The sequence below is a fragment of the Cololabis saira genome, chromosome 12 (genome assembly GCF_033807715.1).
Source record: "Cololabis saira isolate AMF1-May2022 chromosome 12, fColSai1.1, whole genome shotgun sequence".
Classification (NCBI taxonomy): domain Eukaryota; kingdom Metazoa; phylum Chordata; class Actinopteri; order Beloniformes; family Belonidae; genus Cololabis; species Cololabis saira.
Genome location: NC_084598.1, coordinates 28200480 through 28226521, shown reverse-complemented (window position 1 = coordinate 28226521; position 26042 = coordinate 28200480). Strand labels below are relative to the sequence as shown.

At 38.4% G+C, this 26042-nt stretch overlaps 1 long non-coding RNA gene across 1 annotated transcript in view; it reads right to left on the bottom strand.

Moving 5' to 3' along the window:
• LOC133457292 (uncharacterized) overlaps positions 1-21511 on the bottom strand; it is a 101741-nt gene extending 80230 nt beyond the window's left edge. Inside the window, exons 1-2 of the long non-coding RNA XR_009783854.1 lie at positions 21312-21511; positions 19682-19738 (exon numbers count right to left, since the gene is read on the bottom strand). This is a non-coding gene — a long non-coding RNA (uncharacterized LOC133457292). The remainder of the gene's footprint in view (positions 1-19681; positions 19739-21311) is intronic.
• Between the last annotated feature and the right edge of the window lie 4531 nt (positions 21512-26042).

Sequence of the window (26042 nt, the reverse complement as noted above, 5' to 3'; positions counted from 1 at the left end):
TCTTAAACTCCAATTGTAGTGGATCCTGAAAGGTGCTGTTTTGCTTACCAGGGTAAGTAATGTTGCTCCATCATTTTCAGAATGTGGGACATTCGGGAAACTGGTCTACAGTTAGTGAGGGTAGATGGATAAGGCTTTTTGGGGGGGAAGGGTAGGTATATGGGTAGGTATATGAACAAGGCAGGATGTCTCAGGATGTCTCCACAGCACTGGAATGTCCTCCTGGCTCAGGCAAATTTGAGGAAATGTTGCAGATTCTCAAATAGACGGTCATCGCAGGCCTTCAGGACTCTGGGGCTGACCCCCGTCTGGACTTGAAGTCTTGATTTTGTCTTGGTTCTAGAGCTCCCCTTCACCTGACCGGCAGAGACTTAAAAGTAGCTTTGGGGAGGATGTTTCAGAGTTGCCTCCTGATGTTGGGGTGTGAGGTCTGTGTGGCTGTGGGACTCGGGGCAGAGAAGGAGAACTCTGAGCTGAACCTATTCTTGTATCTTGCCCCAAGAGAGCAGTGCATTGTAGATCCAGAATGTGTGTGTGTGTGTGTGTGTGTGTGTGTGTGTGTGTGTGTGTGTGTGTGTGTGTGTGTGTGTGTGTGTGTGTGTGTGTGTGTGTGTGTGTGTGTGTGTGTGTGTTTGTTCCCCCCTTTTTTTGTTTCCTGATGACAACCATATTTCACTTTATGTGTCACAATTTCAAATTTAATGACTCCGGTGACCCCTCAATTTCCCTCAATGGAAGCATCTGGTAACAGCTATTGCAACAAACAGCTTCACTTGCCACATGCAACACACATGGCAGGAAGAAGACATATGAACAAAAAAGGCAATGTGGAGCAAAATCTGTGTCACCATGCTTTATGTCATTCTTCTTGGCCAACAGAGTGCTTTAACTTTAGATACAGTACAGGAGGTTATGAGCATTTGTGACAAACAGATGCTCTTGAAAGGCGGTTTGATGCCTCATGGGGTGCAGCAAGTCATGAAGATATACAGCAAGATTAAGATTCATATACATATAACAGCAGTTTTTAAAGAGTTGAAAAGGACTACAAAGATTCACACTTAAAAGTATAACCAAGGATAAATAAATTCAAGGCAACACAACTTTCTGCCATAGACTTGAAGATATTTCTTCACTAACCCAAGATACTTCATTGCACCTGAATTTATAAAAAGAAATATGCAATGACCTCTATTTCAAACTTTTAGTCCGGACATGCAATGTATTTTTTCCATCTCCAAATATGAAGATGCATGTAATTTTGATATATCATATGAGGATATGTCACTATCTATTATCAAGAGTTTATTATTTTGTATTGAGAACTGGTTTTCTTGTTATCAGGCTCAAATATCAGACTACTCTTCCTTAAAACTCTGCCTTTACACTCAAAACATCATGGCTTGTGTGCAAATATGGAGTACAAGTCTTCAGCCACTCTAAAAAGGTATTTAACTTATAGTAAATACTTATGCTAAGATCTTTTCCAGTCTCTGGATCAGAAGCTTTCTGCTGAGAATGACGCAGATCGATTAACATGGGGGAGTTAGGTTTTATGGTAGACACATTGTAGAGTTGTGGTCGCAAACATTTTACTGTCTCTGTTGTTTTCTCTGGCCAGTGTCTTTTATTCACTCATAACCATTTTGTTTCTGCTGGACTACATCCTCTATAAAGCCTAAGTAAAGCGCCAATGCATCAACTGAGTTTCTACCAGTCATGGTAGAAACTCTGGGCATTCTGGGCACTCTGGGCAAGTACAAGCGGTAATTTAAAAAAACATATATTCTAAATGTTTACATGAATATATAAAGGTTTAATAATAAACACACAAAAGAGTGCCTCAAAACTGGCCTAACTGGATAAGTCTCTGGACATTTTTGACAGGAAGAGACTGAAAAATATCAGTTGCACCTTTAACAAGCTAACATGTTAGTTGTTTTTTTTTTTTAAGAAAAAAATCATGCATCCAATAATTATAGAAGTATTTAATTTTCAAAAGATTATAAATCAAAAAAACTTTTTTACTTAATCTTGATCTTTCAAAAGCCAGAAGAATTTGAGAGAAAACAAAATGCCTGTCAGAGGGAGCATACAAGAAGCAAAGGGGGAATCTGGCTTGGCCTAAGCAAAGTCATAAAAATATTTTCCCTTTTATTTAATGTCGTCCATATTTCATTGCCAGGAAAAGCTAATCAATAGCACCTTAATGAAAACTTGAGCCATATTTTATTTTGCTGCAGAGAACTCCCAGATCAGCATTTGTTGCCTTGTTATGTGCTGGTTTTCACCCTTGGGCTGTTTGACAGATGTGCATCACACTTGCAGATATCTTAAATGTTTGCTCTCTTCAAACACATTTGTTTTATCAAAACACCACAAAATGGGAGAGAAGTTTCTGATGGTGAGATCAACTTAAGATTTAAAAGATGAAAACTGATACAAAACCCTGAATTATCAAAATGCTTTATCATAGTTATACTGTATGCTCAATATGTGTATTTATATTTGTAATCATTACAATGTTATATTCAAAGCATTTTTTTGATTGGCGTGTCCATTACATTTAGATCCAGATTATGGAAAAGCTGTTGAGAAAGAAAATACACATTGAACATATTATCCCTTTGCAATCTTATCAGTTACCTCAATACAGTCCTGGATATATGAAGCCTCAGTAATGAGCAAGTTGCAAATATCATGACTTACTGTAAATGAACCAAAGATGCACAAACAATATTTTGAAACTATCGTGGATAGAAGTTAACTCATGTCATTTGTGGTTCGGTTGTGGGATATAACATTTTAGAAAAATCCCTAAAACTGCCAATAACTTACAGAAAACCACACATTACTGCTCTTAATATAAATATGTGTTCACAACGGCACAAAGATTCCATAATTTATGGCAGTGAATGCTCGACAGGCCATCTGAACTTTGGCTGCACATGTTTGTTGGTGTATTAGATCATTAAGAAAGAATTAACTTTAAGTAAGTGTGTGAAACATCTCCCCTTAAGATGGTTATAATCAAAAATATAAATCAAAAATAAGATAGATAGATAGATAGATAGATAGATAGATAGATAGATAGATAGATAGATAGATAGATAGATAGATAGATAGATAGATAGATAGATAGATAGATAGATAGATAGATAGATAGATAGATAGATAGATAGATAGATAGATAGATAGATAGATAGATAGATAGATAGATAGATAGATAGATAGATAGATAGATAGATAGCAGCTCTCATCAGGCAAGAGGCAGGGAATTATGCACAGGTCGCCATTCACAGAGTCAATCAAGCTCACTCGAACTCACACCAGCAGACAATTAAGAATCACCAATCAATCTGGCATGCATGCTTTTGGACTGTGGGAGGAAGCTAGAGTACCTACAGAAAAAACCAAACAGACACAGGGAGAACATGCAAACTCCACACACAAAAGGGACCCATAGGGGATTTTGAACCAGAAAACATCACGCAGTGAGGCGAACCAGTGCACCACCATGATCCTCCTGCATGCATTCAATGCTTAAATATTTAAATGCTGCATCATTCCTGTTTGCTTTACTTCTGCCGCATGAAATCTAATCAGACTGGCATTTGAGCGCAAAGGTGTAAATAAAGCGAAAACAGGGCTCCTTGCAGGCTGACGAGTAAGATACAATGCTAATCGTTTCCAGTGATCCTTGTCAGCAAGCAGTATGCTCCCGCTGCAGTCAACTATATATGAGCTCGAACTACAATTACAAAGGAAAAGGTCATTTTTCATGCTCTGAAAGACATCCTAATGAACCAGTTGTCATCTATTTAACACTACCCTCTCAGAGTTTCCATTTTCTCTGACAGTGGGATTCACTTGACGGTGGAAACGACTTCAAAACTTTAAGGAAACTTGCTTAACACCCGCTTTGAGAGTAAACAGTTATTCATCAAAAAATAATAATAATGTTTCAAAGGTCAGGTTATAAAAAACAATATATGCCCTCTTTCCTGTGTCTATTGCATTAGATACTTTGTGATGGCATGGAGCTAAGTTAGAAAAAAAAGGCATGCACATTCTGGCAAGAACTTGAGAGACTGCTTTATGACTTGAAATGACGAATTGATTCCAGTGTCAAAACAGTAGATTACCACTGTGAATAAGATCATCATTATAATGACCAGCTTGCACCAGACTGAAGTTCTCTTTCATATGGAATTACATGAGCGTATACTGAGCTGTCCAGCAGCTACACATACTTTGCCTGTATTTGCATTGTCAGCCAGAGGTGAGAGGGTGGAGACCTGCCAAGTGTACGGCTCTGGGCCAGTGCCATGACAGCTGACAACTCAGGCAGGCCCTGTGTGCAGCATTGCACTTCTAACAGCCAAGATCCCAGATCAAGTAAATCCTAATCAGAGACTTAATGTGCCTTTAATGTGAAAATTCATATTTCTACTCTGTAGTGTTTCATGTTCAAAAGGGAGCTCATGTCATTTGGCATGCCTTCATACAACACTACGGCTTCCATCAGTCACTGATTATTGCAATGAGGAAATAAAATCCCTTAACACAAAGCAGTCAGCACCACATTGCATTGGCTGTCAGAATTAACTAGTGAAAGTGACCTCGGCTTATACATGCTGAAGGAGGAGGAATCACATTCAATTAGTAAGATAGAAATATACAACCAGACGTGGAATCATTGTTGATTAATAAAGATACAGGACAGAATGTTCCATTGTTTCAAATGCAAACCCTGTACTTACATTCTCCATTTGCATTCAGCAAATTTCAGTCAATTTGTTTGAGTATCTGAGGTAACCAACATCCACAACCACAACCTCACCGGTGATCGGTGTCTAGTTAGTGTCTTCTTTGTCAGTGAAGACTTTGAGGGAGGCTATGCTGAACTGTTAGTCTTCTCCCCCTGATGGAGCACTGTGTTTACAGCGATCCCTCAGGCCATTTGTTTGCAGCACTTCTTACCCCACAGCACCATGCATAATGCAGGAATGAAAATGTTAACAGTGGCAAATAAAATCGGCAAGGTGCCCCCACAAATCAGGGCAGTTTAGGAGCATATTTAATCATCCGTGCATTGGGGACAGCGCATAGCAATTAATTGTGGCATTTCAAAGAAGATCAGGACCCAATTTTTCCAGGGCCTTTCAAGCGTCTTGCACACTTGCCCCATCCACTGCAGACCAGTGGCAACAGTTTGTGCGCCTCTCTTTGAAACATCTCCACATTTTGGCCCAATTATGTTTATCATCTCTTTGCTCTCAAGTAAATGAGAAGAGAACTCTTGTAGCACATTGCAAAGAATTGCATCAACAAAGCCCACCCAGCAAAAGAAATAACAAAAAACAAGTATTGTTTGAAGAGGGTCTCCCATGTATACACACAAGAAGTAATTCCAACTCGCTCTTGCATTTTCTCCTGTATGCTCCAAGACAAACAAGTTAGAGCACCATATGGTGATGTCAGGAAAATAAATAATTTAGAGAAATTCATGTGCGGTGCGCAGATGAGCAACCACAGAAATACCAACACAGGCTTTCTTATATTTAACCCCTCTAATAGGAGCCCTCAGCGGGAGTGGGAGGGCACAAAGAGATAACCACAATATTGAGCCTTAACTGGATTGAAAACTACTTTGGAATTTCAAAGACCGAGACTGGCAACTGTCTCTGGACGTAAGGATGGCATTTCGTGCAGATACAATCTGCTGTGCCTTTCAGCACTTCCTGAACACGAGACAGCCTAATCTAATGAACTGGGGGAGTGGGGAGTGAGGTGGGAGGGGGGCAAGATCTGTTCAAGCTTTTAGCCCAGTGCCAGCACGCTCACATCCCGCTGCAGTCAAAAATCCACTTGTTATTTTTATTTCCACTGAATTTTCCCTGAGGTGTGCTCTGCGTGGCTTGAGTCATCGTTGTTCAAGTCTTTAAAGTTGGGAAAAAAATAGACACACACACACACACACAAGCTGATGGCAAGGTTATAGCTACTCAGACATGGGGAGGCACTTGTTTTCTGCCAACCCCAGGGAAAACTCACAGAGGGCTCCAGAGAAGGAGAACAGAGATGTGCCATGTTGCTGACATGGCAGCCGTCACGTCATACTAACCCGTAAGAGTGATGAGCGCAGACAGCACTGAGATTTGTAGAATAGCCTACTGTAGCGGCTCCAAGCCAAATCTGTGAGTGGATTATTTGTCCCTTGAGTTGCCTTCTTTATACACAAAAATGAGCATAAAGAAGCATCCTGTGTCTTGCTGCTTGTCTAATCATTAATTTAAAGATACAAAACCACTGATACCTCCATACTATAATGCTACAGCTATGCCTTAACACACAACCATTCTTGCCATTTAAATCCAGAATATCAAAATATAACTCGAAAATTAAACAAAACCTTAATCAAATTTTCATTTTCTGGATGAGTTAGAAGGCACATTTGTTCTGAGCTCTTTGTCTTTATGCTTGATGCTCATCTCTTGTACACTAACAATAGGAAGAAGGTAACTACTGTCAGTCAAATTTGCACAACTGCATCCGAACGTAGATGAAAGACATATAATGAGCTACTTGTCTTACTGTGAAAGCACCACTGAAGCATATGCATATCCTGTAAAAAATGTCCATATAAAATGTTGGTAGCTTTTTCTTCTTTTAAGCACTAGGTAGATTTCATTTACATCTTTATGCAAAAAAAAGCAACAATCCTGAAATTGCAATAAAGTTGCGCTGGAGGAGGGCCAGTGTTTGTATTGAATAGTGTTTTGCAAATAAAACATTTTCATAAAATGTCATCCCAAGAAACTTCTTTCTATGACTGACTGTCCTATAATCTCGACCTGCGAGACTCATCCTCAAAACAAAGAAGAGGATCTTGATTTGAGGAAGATAGATGGGAACATCTTTACTTTAGTCAACAGGAGAAGAAGGCAGCAGACGTCATTCAAATGGTCATATGATCTGGTCACATGACCGACTACATCACATCCAGAGACTTCAAAGACATTTGACAGTTTTTTTTAACGCCAGATGTTACCATTACAGGTTTTTGTTTGCAATATTTAGGTTTTGCACAGGTCTAGTGGTATTGAAAACAAATGGAAAATAAAATTAATAAAATTGTGCTTTGTGTCTAATAGTTTCACATCAATCAAATCTTTCTATTTTCTTTAGTTTGGGGTTGCTGAGGATAATTAAATTACCCTTATTATACTTTTCCATATTTTCTAAATTGTCTACAATGTTGTTGCAATGAATTATCATCTTAGATGAGACCAGAGGCTCAAAAAGGAAGGCTAATTTATGTTGTACTGTAGTGTTTCCATGCAAAAAAAATAGTCAGTTTTCAGGAAGAACTTTTTTTTTCTTTCTAGGATTGAAGGTAAGAACATCACAGAAATTGGACATATTTGGTCAAATCCTCCAGGCAGTGCAGGTCTACAAGATCAATACCTTCAGTAGTTATATTTTTGCAAACACTTGCTATCAACCATTTTGTTTTTGTACCCAAAATTTCTCCATACAAATGTGTTTTTGGCTGAGGGGAAAAGTTATCGGATCATGCCTCAATGGATGTTCTTTTTTTAATGAGCTAACAATAGAGCAAACGCTTTTGTTTTTCACAACAAGGAAGTGTCCTGTGAACCAGGATCAGTACACAGAAGGATTTTCAAAAAGCATAAACGCTGAAGGTTTGCTTTTCCAACGTTAGAAACTTGAGTCTGAATCACAAATGGGAAGTAAACTACCTGTTGTATTAGCAACTTGTTTATGTGTGTGCATTCTAGTGAAAACATGGTAAGTATAGTTGCTTTGTCTCATACTAGAGACTAAAATCTATACATTCACTTTATTGTACCTCATGTAAAATAAAATATCTGTTTCACTGATTATCACACCAAGAGAGCCTTTTTACTCCACAGTTGATGGTACTTATAGAGTCAAAAGTGTGTGTTCATCCATTCATTCATTTATTGTCTATACTAAGTTAATCCTAGGGTAACGGGAGTCTGCTGTAGCCAAGCTCATTAGAGGCAAAAGGCAGGGGTAAATCCTGGACAGGTCCCCAGTCCATCGCAGGGCCACATATAGACAGACAAGCATACACGCTCACACTCACATCTAAGGAAAAATTTGAATCATCAATCAACCTAACATAGATGTTTTTGAACTGTGGGAGGACGCCGGAGCACACGGAGAAAACCTACCCAGGCACAAGAATGCAAACTCCACACAGAAAGATTCTTGCCAGGAGTTGAACCGGGAACCTCCCTGCTGTGAAGCTTTGTTGATGATGTGTTGATATGTTGAACTTCATACATGAAGCACCGTGAATTAAAAAAGCAGAAACACTTCAAGTCATAAAATCTGGATCAGTGCTAATGAAGGAATGCATCTTTTCACTTTATCATAATGTTGTTACTCTAAATGACCTTGGACGCTGTTACAACATAACCAATTGGAAAATACACCACAAGCCACAACTGATTTAAAGGCTGTTCCAAGTTTGATTTCGTAATTGTAAAGATCAAACTGTGCATTAGATTCACTCTATTACAGTAGAGAAAAAAATGATTATTATACATATACAAGAGCACAACAGACAATTTTATTCTGATTCTGATTATCTGGTAAAAGGTGTAATCTACATTACAATGTGAAAGATACGGACACAACGGCAGATACTATTCATTTTTACACATATTATGCTCACTTTGAATAGTCCAAAAAGTTAATTCAAATACAATGATTATAGTAATTAATCTAAAAGCCTGACTTATCAAATTCTACACCACGTCAAATCATCTGGACTACTAAATAAACGCGTTGTGTGATAGTCAGTGACACTACAACTTAAAAAACTCTTAACTGTAAACAAGAAGCTTTAAAATTTTAAAATGCTGTTATCACATCGGCCTGTCTTTCAAGGATTGCAGATACAGGAGTATCTGCCGCTATCATTTTCACAACTTGTGAAACTGAAGGGCTTTTAACATAATGTTTCTATCTTTTATGTGCACATCAGAACAAAGCGAGCCAACCCGAATAAGCAAAACAAAAAAAGGATGGCCCAAGTTGTTCCACATCTATGATAAATCACTGCCATTTTTATAGCCTCTAATAAGTTGATGCAGAGCCATTTTTCTTCTCGCTCATCATTCAAACATTTAAGGCATATTTACAAGGAACTTGTTAAAATATTTAATAATATTTAGTGGCAATTTTGGAACAGTCTGTCACGGTGAAATTTACTGCCTTTAAGTGTTTAAAAAGGCGATGACATGAATAACAAAGTGTCAAAATTTCCTAATTTGCATGGACAGGCCATAACTCCTGATACCTTGCATTAAAAAAAGAGGTTTTTAACAAAACGAGTCATAAAAGAAGCATTCAAAGTGAGTGATGGCAAAGACTCTTCCACAAAGTCGCACCACAGAGACAGCCCCCCCTCATACTACAGATGCCTCTGAGATCAAGTCAGCCAATAAAAGGACATATATCCTGCTGCTTTGACTTATTTATCCTGTGTGGATGAGCTCAAGATGGAACATCTCCTATAGGCAAGCTTAATTAATTGTGATAAAAGGGCTAATTCAGAGTCTGCGCAAGAAAAGTGAGCCAAACAATAATATTCCCCACAAATCATCTCTGCCCGTCAAATATTTCCTTCCATAACTTTCTATTTCAAAGTCCTTCAGACGTGAGGCTTTTGTTAAGGAACCTCACAGAGCCAGACTACCTCCCACACATCTCTGCCATCCTGTCCCCACTCCCGACTGAAGTACTCAGAATCAACTTGCAGCTGCTTCACATTAAAACTCTCTTGTCCTCTGTTGGACTTGAACAAGATGATGGCCATGTTTGAGTCGGCTTCTTCCAACAGATTCAGTGGTTTCCACGATGCGACGCAGTGACCTGGGCCTGCCCTGGCTGTCCCAGGCAGAAAAGGGCCCCCGTTGACACTGATTGCAAGGCTATGAGTAGTCTCTCCCCTGTGCCCTCTCAGTGCAACTCTAATTAATAGCCAATTCATCTTCTCTGATCTGAGCCAGCACATGGAGTAATATATCGTTAGTTTGGCAAGCAAGCTATTAAAGTGTAATAACCAAGTACCAGCACTCGATTTGGAAGAGTAGCACATACTTAACCATGAAGTGGAAACAATTAATTTATTGGAGGATCTCCTGTAACCAATCATTTACTAGCACTCACACTGTGATGCAAAAGCCATCTCCTGTTGTGTGTGGCACAAGTCAGTGACATATTTTGGGCTCAGTGCCTCCGTCAAACCTCTTTCACTAAGACCAATAATGTATGCTTTGTTGAAGTGCTAATGTCACACTTTACTCCTCCAGAAAAAGCCTTCTAAAAACAGCCACGGTCAAGGTAGAAAGTTCGTTACAAAATGGACCCTGCTCAGTCACGGATTATCTAACCACAAGTGCTTGTTCAAGGTGAAACAGATTTTATTTTCAGTGCTTGAAATAGTTTAAAATCACAGTTTAACATCACAGACCATGTAAATAATGCAAATGATCATAAGATGAATGCAGGTGAAATGATAAAAAGGCCGCCTAACAACATTCAACCCACCTTTGATGACTGCAAGTCAGTTTACTTTCCACTTGTCAAATGTAAGTTGTTGATGCACTTTACAAGTGTATCATTTATGTTGTCAAGTGGAAAAAATGTGTTCTTTCTTCTTTTTAAATTCTGTCAAACAACAGACTCATCCTGTAATACTCCATTCAAGGCTCGATGCCACACAAAGGTTGGCAAGGCCTTTTCCTCTCAGCTTTCTAAACAGATTGTAAAATAATCCAACTCTGGATATCCAGAGTGACAGGAGTCTGTGGGCTCTGTTAAGCAGAACTATATTGAAGAGTTTCAGAGCATTATTACCGTAGATGATAAGTAAGGATAGTAACCCACAGTATCTACTTCCTCAAAAATGCACCTTAAAACATAAATCCCTTCTTCAAACTCTGATAATTGTAAGAAATGCTTAAGACTCAGTGTGCTTTTGGTCTTCCTCTGAAGCACAACATTTAAACCTTTATTATTTTTCGTAAGAACTAATGACATTTTTTGTCTCTACAGCTTAATGCACTAATTGACACTTTTTTGGAGGATAGCCCAGATGGAAAAATAAGTACCCCCTTAAAGACCCAACTCCCTTGTTCATTCTCCTAGCTTTAAGTCCCTTATTAATTAAACTTTCACCAAGTCAGGAATTTTTATTAAAAAGTTAGTCCGCTGTACCGTAAAACAGAATTCGCCTATTGTCTCTGAAGCAAAATTTTTATTTCAATAAATAAAGGAGACTTCTTAATACCATCAGTGCGACTGGGACCAAAGGATCCACACAGAACAGTAATTAGAGAGAGATTTTCATCCCAACTGCTCTAAAATTGGTCAGCTTTAACCAATACCCTTTGCTCCAATTGAATAATTATTCTAACACTGTTCATTTTAGCATCATGGAATATTATGTACTCTGTGGCAAACAGAGGCAGCATCGGGGCGAGACAAAGTGTAAATATGCATTTTGCTATCACCGTCTGTGTAGCCACACATGTCAGATGTCCTGGTACAATATTGTTCAGAGAGGAAATAAAGCTGCAGCCAAATATTGACTGCAGCTTTATGATCAGTCATCCACTTGATCAATCAAATCCTTCTTGTGTCATTAACTTTGCAACAATATTTGTCAATCAGCATCATGTGATGGCAATCCTGCTGTTCAAGTTAAGAGTTCTGTATATGCTAATTGAAAATAAAAATAAGATAAAGATTTTTGTGAGTATACAAAAGGAAGACACATTTTGACAAGCCTGCAGAGTAGATACAGAAATTAAAATTGGTGCTGAGATGCTACACGTGTCCTTCAGATTTCATGTGTCCTTTAGTTATTGTAAAATATGTTCTAAGACATTAAATTGTTTTAGAATCATTCATTCATAAATGTGCATATATGCTTTAATAATGAGCAACCTAACCTTTGACACCGTGCTGCTTTGATGTTTCTTAATTCCGTAAAAAAATATTCATCTTATATTCTTCAATCCCAAAAATAAACTGAAATATTGGGCCACGTAAAGATCTGTGCCATCTTTATGTCTCCTTTTGACTGTCTGTGTTGTGACAATCTCTGAAGAAGAAAGAGGAGGAAGTCCCCCGTTACTTATCTGTGTGCAACCTGCAGTGTGCTACGATGGTGAGACGCCAGTAACACCTGAGTTAAAGACTACGGGTACACACAGTGTTAAGGGGCATTAATTTGACTGAAAAGTCATGTATCATCCACAGTGGATCATTATGCCACTTGCACAGTCACTGCTGTACAGACAGCAAATCACAGCCAATTAAGAATCCTTTAAACTTACAAGTCAAGCATCACTTGTTGTGCTGTTCATAATGGGGTTTTATGGATATGACCAGTTGCAATGGCAGTATTGGTCTTGTGATGAATGGATAACTTTCCAGGAAATGTGATCTGCAAGGAAAAAAAGCGGCCTCTACAGTTTGTAAGATACAAAAAGCCAGAATCAGAGACCTTTGAGAAGCTGCAAGTTTGATCCAATTCCATCATTTCGTGGCAATCACACTTTTAACTTATTCTGAGAGATAAACAATTCAGGCCTCTTTCCCAAATTTTTTGTGTCACTTTTCTGTTTTCTGCTAATGAGATGTCACTAATATGTACTAGAATGCTGTGTGAACAGACAGTTTGATTGGCCACGAAAAACTTAATGATGTATACCAAATGTGGGGGGACAGCTTCTAAGCGCATATTTCTGTAGACAAACATAGCTGTTGACAACATTTTCCACCCAGTTTGCTATTTCTGTCAGGCTAAAAATTTTAAATTAAGGACAAAATTTGTCCAAGGTAACAAATCCTTTAACACATCATGTCTTATTAGCATTTTTCTGAAATTGGTCAGATTGTAAAGACACATTATGAAAGGATGGCACTTTGTAAACGGAAGATAATAATCAAAAGAAAAACAAAATTTCTGCATGCATGCATTTGGAGAAAACAAATCTGTGTACCTGAGTTTACCTAGTTAAAAAAATCATAAATCAAATACTGCATGTTATTTATTTACATAGAAGCATTCGCCTATTGTTTGTGAATCATACTGCCTTGCTCCTCAGTGCACATAGCAGTGTATTTGAGCTTAATTTGTGCCACTGTTTCTTTCTGTGTGCAGACCTCAGTCATCTTTAAACAGCTCCATTTAAAATGCAATTTGATTATCTGCCAAATTGCTACCAAGTCTTTCCCTCTGCTGCCTGGGGATCGGGGGGGGGTTAAAATTTTTAATTAGCATTAGTGCAAAAGAGAGGTCTTTGTTGCAATGCATTTGAATCCTGCATCCCAAAATGACCAACACTTTCAAAGAGTCATCACCCAAATGATTTCAAACTAATAGATCCAACGGGAGAAGAGCGGTCCTGGCACGGACGGGTGAAGGAATCACACAGGTCTACAGTGGCACTGAAAAAGACCCACAGGACATGGCATGTTTAAATAATCCAAAACTTTTCTTTAATCATAGTTTAGAAAATTGGCTGGGACCTTTGGCAGGAGACAGCTGCTCTGCCCCAGAGCCATTTAATGAGATTCGCTGAGGGTTTCCCTTAAAATATTTACACTATCCCATGGCACAGCAATATTGTCTTAGAATAGGGAGATAAGAGCCAAGGAGGTGTGTTGAAGTTCTCCTAATCAATTTACTAATTACTGGAGCAGCAATAAGAGAGGAGAAAGGAGTCCCTTCTGGCAAGCTTTATTCTAATAAATGCTGAAAAATTTATTTACTCTCTTAGCCAAGAGGAACTCTGAAGTGGGATTACAGAAGAGAGATTGAGACAGAGCGGTGCTTTGGTTGAGGTCGCAGTCAAAGGAGCAAGGAGAGGTTTCCAAACATAAAAGGATCTCTTAGGATCAGCACCTTTGCATCTGCTCAGGGAGCAGAGGCAGCAGACTCTTACAGACTTGGCATGAAAAAACCTGATCGCTAAGGCAACATATCAACAGATATTAATGACCCTTCTGTTTCTTGCATAATAAAACAAGATAGAGTGAGAGCAGTGACCCTAAAACCAAAAATAAAAATTGTTGTACTGTACAGTACATATACTTTTGTTATAACTCAAGTACGAGCTAAATAGTTAATAATATATAAGCTATGTGTTGGCCTCTTACTTGAGAGAGAGGGCAGGAGGGCCAGACATTACGTTTGGATGTCTGAAGTCACCTTTGGGCGCTCTGGCGCAGCCTGACCCCTTCTCGCAACCTCTGGGACTGAGGGCAATCCTGGACCTGTCATCGGACACAGTCCACATCTTCCTCAGGGCTGAGGGCAAAAGCTGTGCTAACCTTTCAGTGCCCTAAAAAGACTCTTCCATCTCCGAGGTGTGTAGCCTATGGTTTGATGCCAGGATCAAGACGGATCAAAGGGCAGCATGAACTAAATGCTCAAAGGGAATTATCACAAGCTAATGACATAGCACTGCACTATAGCAGAACAAGACACTGGGCCATGAAGGACCTTAAAAATTAACATTTTGCCATTGGGTGGGGAGTGCCAAACACGCTCTAGAGACAGTGACCCTGTTTTTATACTTTTACACTGATGTAAAACATTCCACAGGGGGGAAAAGAGAAATAAAACCCAAAAAACATAGACTTATTTGTATTTCCAGTTTCTTTGCCCCTGTCTCCCCAATCAGCCTTAAATCCCACCGCCTCTCCATGCAGCCTCTCCAGTGTGACCGAGTCAGTGGATCTGAGTGAAGTTCCTTTGAGGATTCATACAAAAACAAAAACACAGAAAAAACCTGTTGCTGTGGCATTTTGTTCCCTCTCACCTCAGCACACGCCAGTCACTGTGGACCGGTGTGTGCGGGATCTGTGTTCATATCACCATGGTGATGGCGCTCTGACTTCGAAGGCTCCCTGGAGGTGAGCTGGATGGTTGGTGATTGGGAGGAGAGGGCAGTAAGGGAGCAGGTTTCCAGCCATGCCTCAAACAAGATGCAGTCAAATGGAGAAGAATATAGATCAAACCTTGTTTCGACAAGGCTCTTCTGTGTGTGTAACATGACAGGCCAGACAGAGTTAAGTCCACTAAAACTGAAGTATCTAAACTCATGCAGCTGAACAGAGAAACTGACACCAAAGCAGTCAAAAGAGCCAGACATGTTTCATGAAAAGCATTTCACTTGCTAACCTTTAAAAGAGCAAAAATAGAACAAAATTATGTAGGTTCATGAGCAAAGGTCTGAAAACATCTGTGTCTTGGTAAATCATCTTTGCCTGACACAAAGGGACAGACATGGCACTATACTGAGCTAGAAGACAAAAAGGCACACCCACACGACACCATCAGCTCCAGTTTCATCTGCTTATTTCACTGTCATAACCTTGTTGGACAAGTTAGCCAACAAATGATAAATGCAAATGCAAATGCAAGATTCAGACTGGAATCATAAGGTATGCCAAAGAGAGAAAGACAAATAAAAATAATAATAATTCTAATCAAATTTCAACTTCTATTTCAAGAATCTTGTCACATCTGAGCCTTCTTTTCATGTGACAATATAGTTACAACTGGAAGCATACAATTACAGCTTGCTTCAAGTTATAGAAATTATTTCTACTTTATTATTTCTACAGTGTGTACATTTACTACAGTCCTCAGCACCGCTGCCAGAACAGCACTGGAAGAAGAAATCACCTCACCTCTAAATAATGATAACCTCTCAGTCAGAGGCATAGAGTAGCTCCTTCCCCAGTGTAGTGTATGAAAAGTAGTTTTAATTCATTTAAATTCATGTATGAAGTCATTTTTTAGTAAATAACAAATATCCAATACCCTGTAACATCAACTTACAGTAATTAATTAATCAAACACTTCAAGTATTGGATCAATGTTAGAGAATCCCAGTATCTTCCAAAATTTACAACATAGACTTTTGGGGGGAAAAAAATACTTTTTAAAGCCTCATAGCCTTAGTTTGCTTTCTTTTCCAGAATTGTATTAGCTAAGAATTGGTTATAGAATAAAACACTCCACTGTCTCCCCCAGAAAGAAAAGAAAGAAAGAAAGAAAGAAAGAAAGAAAGAAAGAAAGAAAGAAAGAAAGAAAGAAAGAAAGAAAGAAAGAAAGAAAGAAAGAAAGAAAGAAAGAAAGAAAGAAAGAAAGAAAGAAAGAAAGAAAGAAAGAAAGAAAGAGTTGGATCAATAAGCATCCTGTTCATCATCCTGCATGCTCCTATTCAGTAAGTAGCCTGCCTTGTGTTGCTTCTTTGATCTGATTCTTTGAAGTTTTTTGATGATGAATAGTATTAGATGCGTCATCCATTAATTTAAGTTTTTATTGATATTATTTTTCTTGTTTTAAAGGGCTTAACCTTTTGCAAATTCTTACTTACCTGGCCTTTTCAGACATTTCGATATAACAAACCACATAACAGTTCAGGCTGGTTTTTGCAGTGACCAGTTTAATAAGGAGGTCCACTATCTGCAAACAGTGCAATTTTTAATATGTTTCATCATCACTTATTTTAATTATAAGGATCCAACACAAAAAAGACCATTCTCTATTGATGCAATACATTTCTTTTTTATCATGCTGGAAATATTATGCAGGAGGTTAAAATGTGCACACACTGCAAACTTTGATTATCAAAACTAGTTTTACCATTTTTGTATTGTATTCATTTTGCTATTAAAAAGATATTCTTAAGGATTTATGTGCGTTAAGAATATCCAGATGCTTACATCATTTTGCTTAGCAGAATAGAATCGTGTCCCATCAAAGCAGGAAACAAACCCGACTACGTATGCTATATTTATGAAAAATACAACAGTCTCCCTCGAGGGACAGAGAATGTTTTTCTCAAAAAACAAATATTGTTATATTATTCATTTAACATTTACTCCCTTTGTAATTAACTATCACGTGCACTTTAATTCAAACATGTGCATTTTAAAATAGGGCTTAAAACACAGGGTTTTGCTACTGCAGTGTTTTTCCAAATGCAATGGTAAAAGACACTCATTATGCTTCTTACTCTGAGTATAAAATACACCTTCTAATACGGCTTTGCTCGAGACTAAGATTGATCTAGCAGACATTCTCACATTTGATTTGATTTGATTTGATTAATGAAGAGCAATACTTTAATATTCCTAACACTGTTTAATGTATGGGCGAGTGTGACACAACACTGGACGGCAAAGTCAGTACAGTATATACATAAATACTGCATTGAATTTCCATTAAAGCAACATGGCTGAACAACCACTACAAGTGACTGGCAATTTGTTAGATTAGTTAATTGGTCACCACTTCATCCAATTCATCTTAAGGCTTGCTTTTGGACCACACCCAAAGAGTTGGGCATACACAGTTACTTTGAGTACAAATAGAAAGCTGAATCTCTTGCGTTTGTGCAAAGCTCTTCCACTTAGATTTTTCATCAAACCTTGCACTTCTCACCTTTCCAGTTATTCCTTTTCGTAACTGACTGCACTCAGACTTACTGCCTTTTTTTTCCTTTTTTTTTTTTTTTTTTTAATCTGATGCTGTTCTGTTTACTCATTAAATACCAGGTGGTGCAGGCACTGAAAAGCTACAGGCTGGGGTAAAGGGCCCATAACCTTTAAACACTGTCTAATTGTCCTCACTTTCTCCTTGAACATCTATCCTTAAATGTGTTCCCTGTCCCAAAGTGGCCAGCTGGGAACGGTGCGCGTGTGCTGACGTCCCTCCTAACCTTGGCAAGTGTAAGGATTACCGTGCATTTACACTCAATGCGCCTTCTTTCCTTAAGACTTATTAAGAATGATAATGAGCTCGGAGATGGGCAGCTTGTCCCTTTCTCAAATCTGCAAAAGCTCTACTTTGTCTTATTCTTCTTCTCTCTATTCTTTCTCTCCACCCTGTCTGCAGTCACTCTCCTCAGCAGTCCATACCTCTGTCTCTCTCTTTCCTCATCGTATTGAAAGGACCCAGGACAAATTACCAAAAAGGCCATTTTCATCTATGAACTGCAGGATTTAATCGATACTTATTTCATGCCTTCAAAATCAACCCTATATTACTGTTGTCTGTGTGATTTGTTTATTTTGCTTTGGAATATTCGTACAGCCGGGGGTGGGGGGCAGGAGGGGGGTGGTGGGGTGAATGCACTGGATGCAATTCACCTTGAACCTCCATTATATTGGATTTCTCTACTGGCTGATCAAGCATGCGAAAAGGACATTTCCTCAGCACTAAAATAAAAACAATAATGATGATTAAAAAAACATGTGTGCTATTTGTGCTGGTATAACAGTACGTGTTAAAGGCAGTATATTTTTACAAGGAAAACACCATGCTTGTGGCAGCATGAATTTGTATACAAAATCATTACACCGAGGGCAATTGATAAGGCTTATGTGGTGTGGAAACAAAAGTAATGGCTCCTGAAGCCTGTCAAATGCCGCTTGGGATAACTGATGCTTTGATGCTCATTTGACATCAAAGACCTGAGGTCCACAGCCAAGGTCAAACAGAGGAGGGATACAATTGGGTTTAATTCAACACACCCCTTGACAGATGCACATGGCACTTATGAGACATGAGGCATTTCACTGACTGATAGGGCTGCAAGTAATAAGAATGTTAGAGGCATTGCATACCGATTAACCAATGAGATTCTTAACCAATTTAGCCAACAAGAGATGAAGCATCACAGGCTTTAACATTTAGAGTCTATTTAAGAGAAAAACAAGCTGAACCCCAACAGAGCCCACCAAAAAAACTGAACTAAAGTAAACAAACAAAATAAATACACACATTTAAGCTTTTTCATCTATTGAAATTGTACAGTAAGTATAATTACTGTGGAAATACAGTAAAAAGAAAAAGAAAAAAGGCAGAGAGGCCAGCCAGAAGCATAGCGGAGAAAGAGGAGCAGTATGTTTGACAGATGGATACTGCAGTGTCTCATAACTGTTGAAGAGAGATGAGGACCTTTACCACCAGCCTGACAGGGAAGGCTGGCTGGTGTCCAGCTAGATGGACCTCTGGACAGCAGACACGTACCGTCACATTCCAGCGCTACTTTCAGGGAGCATACAGTATGAGGAGCTGGAAACTCCTTCAACTGACCACTTTACAACTTATTTAGGGAGCGCAGTATAAAGGTGTATGTACAATGCCCCTGCAGTGAATTGAGGTGAACTGTTGTTCCCTGCAGTGTCACCTGCTGCTGGCTATTATTTCGGTGACCTCATAAAATAAAAGATATCACTAGAACAAACTTACCTTTAGACTGGCTAATGGCTGCTATTCAAAAACACACACAAATCCAAGCTATTTCATGTCTAAACGTGTTTTTGAGCTTGTGTGTTTAAGTTCTGAGTGTGTGCTTGCTTTGCATGCATGAATACATCTGCAACAGTTAGGCTGAACAGCTGCTGCATCATGAGGATATAATGAAAAAGTACTTCAAAAGCCCACTCTGTGAGCATAATGCATCCTTTTTTTGCCAAGATAAAATTAGCTAATCTTCAACTGATTGTAATACAAACCTATATTAAAGCACAAAAGGGACATCAAACTGAAAAGCTTAAAAAACAAAAAAAAAACTTTCATGTTTACCTTGTGTTGTACCAGCAGTGACATTTTTAATGTAGAAGATGGCTTTCCTTGAATGATCTGTTTAACCAAAGACAGGAGGGAGAGGGAGGAAAAAAGGGATAATTAATTACTTTTGTGAGCTATTGCACAGGAGAGACAATAAACCTGCCTGGTCGCCATGGATATGACATATTTGCTCTGAAAACAACACAATAATTAGCAAAGGAGAAAGATCCGGCGAGAATATGAGAAATCCAGGCTTAAAGTGCCAGTGATCTATTCCTGTCTTCATCTTCATGCCAGAGAATAATAACAAACCAAAAGAAACGCACACAGCAGACATTTATAAATGTACAAGAGAACAAACGGTGATCCTTGACAAAAGCCTGTTAAATTAAATCTCACATCATTGTGGTGTTTTGTAGTGATCACAACTACCAAATGTGCTCAGTTCACAGTGTTTTATCAGACTGTGCTACTGTAGGAAGTCAGAAAGCCACTGCAGGCAGGGGCTGTTAAACTATAACCCACACCGAGTATTTATATATTTAGCAAAAAACAGTTTATATGCATGTTTGATATCAGAGAGGTACCAGTTTCCAAAACAAAAACTCCTGATGATAAAAAAAATAGGGTTAATACTGTGGGCTACAATTTTTAATTAAGTTGTGCATATAAGGGATTTCTGTTTGGACTACTATAAGACGCCCACGATTGCACGTGAAAGATTTAAAAAAAAACAAAAACAAATAAAAACTTTTAAACCTTTTAAACCTTAGAGGAAAAATCTTCAACAGCAGAACTTCCGCATTTCATGAAAAAATTGATTACATTTATAGTAGTTCCTCTATTTACAGTAAATGATACTGTATGAAAGCTACTACCTGTTTATAACCAAAGGAGTTTCCCTAAGTCATTCTCGACTAAAAGTGGGACTTTCGGTGTTTAAAGTCGCACCCCAAAGTCGCTCATTTGGGCCGTTTTCTTTTTCCCTTTTTCTCCAATTTTGCAGCAGCCTATTTACTGTATACTCCAGGTCCACGCTGCTCAATCAAACAAGACAACAAGGCATTAGTGGTGTTTTCACGTCGCCTTGTGTGCTTCATATTTTCGGAGCGGGGAAGGTGCGTGTGTGCTCGTCCCGAACTGTGGAAAAAGTACAAAACAGAGGATAGAAAAAAAGTTATTCCTTTCTGTCTTAACTTTGCAGAGGGGCTGGTGGCGTCGGGTCGCTTGCAGTTTCCCTTCGGTCTCTTTGAAGGTTGTGGGTTGTTTTTTTTTTTTTGTGTTTTTTTTTTTTGTAGTTGTTTTTTTATTTGTTTGCTGTGCTTTTAGTTTAGTTTAGTTTTTTTTAATTCCTAGGTTGTGTGAAGCGTGTTAGTTTAGTGAAAGCCCGGTCGGTCCTGTCGCCGGCATTTAACAGAGGTACAGTGTGTTTGGCTCAGGCTGTATGAGTCGCTCCAGACCTGCTGCTGCCGCCAGCGCTGCTGGCAGTCCTCACATCAGATCTCTATCTCTCCCTTAGTTACATTACAAACTGCTACACAATACTTCATGATAACACACTTTGATCTGCTTTTGTGGAGCAGAGCGTGTTTCTGAAATGAAATGGGCATGTGCAGTTAGTTGAGAGGAAAAGGAAAACTCTTACCTGTGGTACTTCGCTTGTCTCTCGTGGACTTCTCGCTGAAGGGACGTGTGTGTGTGTTTACGGCGGACGGACTGGGAAGCTTTCATCATTTAACTACTTCCCTCATTTTTTTATTTTTTTTTATTCTGTTTTTCGGGTTTTATTGTAGCATTTTCTAATTTCTTATGGGTGCGAGTCGCCCGGAAGATCTGCCCTGGAGACCGGCACCAAGTGGGAAGAGGAGTCCTTAATTGAATTTCTCGCTTTGTGGCTGCTGCTTGGAAAACCTGAACTGGAGTTCAGCGGAGTTCTCCGTCTAAAGCCTGAATATATGGTTCCGCGTTAAATCGACGCAGCTACGCCGTAGGCTCTGCGTTGGTTTAACGCGGAACCATAAATCAGCCTTAAGCTTACAATTAAATAAAACCGTCGAATTTGATATTATTAGGGAGATTTTATATAATTTTAAGATTTATCTAGGTAAAGGCCTTCTAAAAGTCGCCTTTAATAAAAAAAAAAAAATCACTAGTTAATTTTAATTACTAGTTAGCTAAGCTAAATAAACACAGCTGAACACAATGTCCAATTAACTAAAAACTTGATAAAAAGTTGCTTTTAGGCAGCATTGAATGTTGGGTAATTGAGTTTGCTGCAACCACCTCAAAGTGAAATTTGAATTACATTGGAAAAATTATAAACGTATCTCTCCACTGAAACAAATATAACGTTTTTTTAACAAGGTCATAGAAAATATGTAGCCTATTAACATTATTGTGACTAATACCACCAACTTTAGAAAACAACTGCGTTCTTGGATGTATCAGAAAGTTCTGCAGCATAATTATTTAACTTAAATCTACAGAAAACGAACACGGTCTTGTTAATAAGCACATCCTACAATGAATCAATGTAAAACTATCCTTGAGAATTTTAGGATTAACGTTTTTAAACTACACTTGTGTCACAAAACCTCACTGACAACCTGCAGTGCACAATATTGCAAAACGCTCCCAGATGGTTTTCCAGTGGGTAAACGTCCAGTTGACCCTAATGCAATGTGTCACTGCAATAGAAGCCAGTCAGAGCAGTCACATGACCGGCTTGTATTCGTGCCGTAGTAGTGGGTTTTACAGTGTCAAACTGCTAACGACAACTTCCGAACCACTACCAAGTACATACTTTGTACTACGTTGTATGTACAGTACATAGTATGGGGTTTTGACAATGGTCATAGTTTGCAGGGAATCTGAATAGAAGCTGTGCATCGTGATCAGTAATCTGGTATAACATATGGACCTGTGTTGTTTATTTTGTTCTTTGGCTGCCAATTCAATGTCTCTCCTGAAGGTTTCTTCTCATGTATTTGGCATTCCTCTTCTCCACCAGGTTTTGTCAATTCGGTGAATCTTTGAGCCCTGCCAAGTCAAAGCTTAACCAACAAAAACGACAATAAGCACAGATGCACAGGTACCACAAGCATCCTCAGAAAAGAATTATACTGAAGATGCTTTCTGGATAAAAAGATGAAACTTCTTCAAGAATAAAAGAAAAGGAAGTCCAGTTGCCTTGTTTCAAGCTCAAGAGTTACCGTGACCTGGATGAGTAAGAGTGTCCACCAGTGTGGAGGCATAGATAGCATTCCTAATAAGATGCCACTCTCATTCCAACATGCACCGGGGCATGCTGCTATCCTGATTCCTGATGTTAGCCTCATTAGCACTACTTACTTGGAACATCATACTAATTGCCTGGTATACACGGTCTTAGTTTGATCCGTTGCAGACAAAATATGATCGTCATGAGAAAATTGTGGAAATATCTTTTGTCGTAGTTTAAAATTGGTTGTTTTGAGTTGTACAGTGTGAATGGTTTGATAACAGGCATATCAACGGTCTTGCAACCAAAGATTCCTTGGAATAACTTTTCTGACAGTGTCAGAAATCCTTTGACTTTATCTACAGACGAGTCAATTTGAAATGCAACATGAACTGACAAATGAAATAATGTGACAAGCCTCTTCTTGTATCCAGAAAAAAACAGCATATCAGTCATATCATATATAGCCTATCATATCAGTTTGATCACACATTTGTGCAGATTTTTAACATTTCTACTCAGCCAGATCCCTGACATTAAAGTCATACAATGTCAGATTCCACTGTCTGTAATAATCTCGGTGCAACTAAGTGTGGTTCATTTTCTTGTATTGTTTATTATTGGTTGTTCACCTTGAGCACACGGTAATGACACCATTCTACATCTGCCGTGACCTACAATTTAGGAGGTTACATCATCGTACAGGCTGCACATACCATTCTTGATGTCTGTACCCAAGATTAAGTAGGTGCAAATCTTACAATGTGAGATGCAATGATCTTATAAGACTGTGGGAATCGTTCAGTACACAGGATTTTTAACATCTAGAATTTAAAAATCCATTGAATGTATCTTTCTAACTGCATAAACAACACTATAATTTTATAGTAGTATAACATTCAAGAATTTGCCATTAAACCACGTTGGTTTTCCAGTAGCTAGCTCTAAATCTGCAGAAATTAATCCGTCAAGATCTGCAAAATTTTACAAATCCATGAGAAAAGTGATCTAACAATACTGAAAAGTGACAAAAGGCTTTTCCGCCCTAGGATTTCTACAGGTATTACGTACTAGCTGAAAAGCTAAATAACTTTTCACCTTCCATTGACCTTTTTAGCTAATTGCAAATCAGACTTGAAATATTAGTTTACTGTTTCTAAAAAGTACCAAAGTAGGGAGTTCATTTTCAAACATGTTCTGTTGCCTTAAAATTTTGTAGAGATTATTTAAATGGATCCCAGTGCTGATTAAACAAATAAATAAATATCCAAATCAGTTTAAGTACAAATTTCTGTAGATTTTTAACATTTTTACTCAGCCAGCTCCCACGCGTTAAAAAAGCAATCCAAGGTCAGATTCCAGTGACTTTAATAACATTGTTGCAATTGGACAACAAGTGGAGTAGAGCCTGAACAGGTCAGCAGTCCATCAAAGGGCAAACTAACTAACAACCGCAACAATCACATTCACACTTATGATCAATACAGACTCGTTTTAACCTAAAATTGATCCTTTTTGAAGAGTAAATTAGAGCCCCTGAACAAAACCCATAAATGTACAAGAACACTTTGTTGCTTATAACAAGGCCTCACAGTGGTTTCAGCCGAAAAACCATACGCCGGTTAAAAGCAGTGGAATCAGAAGTATAAAAAATATCAATAAAGATAATTAAAAAAGCTACAAATTAATCCTTACTATGCTTCATTTAAAGTTTACCTTTCAACACTCATGTCACCTCCGCTGTTTGTTTTCTTTCCTTCTCACCTTTTCTTCCACCCAACATGCATCAATAATTTACTGTAAAATATTCTGAGCATGAGACTCCTTGACGCCATTCCAGGACCAAAGCCCATAGGAATAGTGGGGCTTTGATAATGTATTTTAAACTTGAACTTTCCTTATCTAAATTCTGGACTCTTGTGAACTATTGACAAACAGATTATTGCCAATTAGCAGTTTTGTAATGTGTCCTCTTGTACATAATAAAGAATCAAGAGAATCAATAGCAAAGTCAACTGAAAATGTAGACAGTGCTCTTTAATCTCTACCTTTGAGGTTCAGGATTCAAGCATCACAAACTACTACTTAGCTCATCTCTATTTAGTTGATTAATTTGTTATCACATTACTATTTTATAATTTCTTATTAACTGGAAAAACATTTTGTGCATCATTTGAACCTGGAAAAACTCATCTACAACTAATTTGATAATTTTCAATAACTTTTTTTAGGATCATTCAATCAAGGTTGTCTTTTTTGTTTGGTATTGTTGTTTTAATTGGACATTCTTTTGTGAGTGGAAAACATTTATCACCTGACACATATAATTTGAATAAATCTTGCAAAAAATGTTAGATAAATCTTTTAGGAGTGTATCATACTTCACATCCATCTTCCATTGTCTGTGACTCTACAGTATGAAACAAGTGATAAATTACAGAAAAATACATCACACGAGATGTATATCTACTGTTTTTTTGGAATGCATTTCATGCCCCCAACTCAGGGATGTGTTGTTTATACGATGTTCTTAAACAATCCCACCACGGTCACTGCAGAGGTCCGAGCGTCCCATCCATCAGAGGGTTCCTCCTGATGTTGCAATACTGTGATACAGAATAATAAAGAAGTAAGAAAGACCAGAAAATCAATAGATTATTCTGCAGATCACTTGATTCAGTAATGATCCAGTCCATTTATCGCCAGCCGTTTATTCATAAGGTAGCTCTCAAGGGCGTACCCACCCCACCTCTGCCCTGCTGACTCCTATGCCACTGGTACTACTAATTATGAAACAGTAAAAGCTAATCACATGGCAGTCCAAGGTTAGAAGAGACACACGAGTAACTTCATAAAAAGTGCAGGAAACCTAAATTAGGTAATATAGTAGGTTAATAATTGATGGGACTGTTCATTGCAGCACCAATTGCTTGGGTTGAAATGCAGTATCTGGAACTTTGGAGAACTGAATTCAATTAAAGCGATAGGTCGTTAAAAGAAAATTGGACAAACCCTCTGAGATGTCACCCTTAGGTGTTCTTCAGAGTCAGTTGGAACCTATGATTTTCATCAGCATCCCCTTACATTCATTGCGATTGTCCATCTCTGCTCTGTTCTGACGTTGCTACCGAAGCAGTATCCTATCTGAGTAGTGAC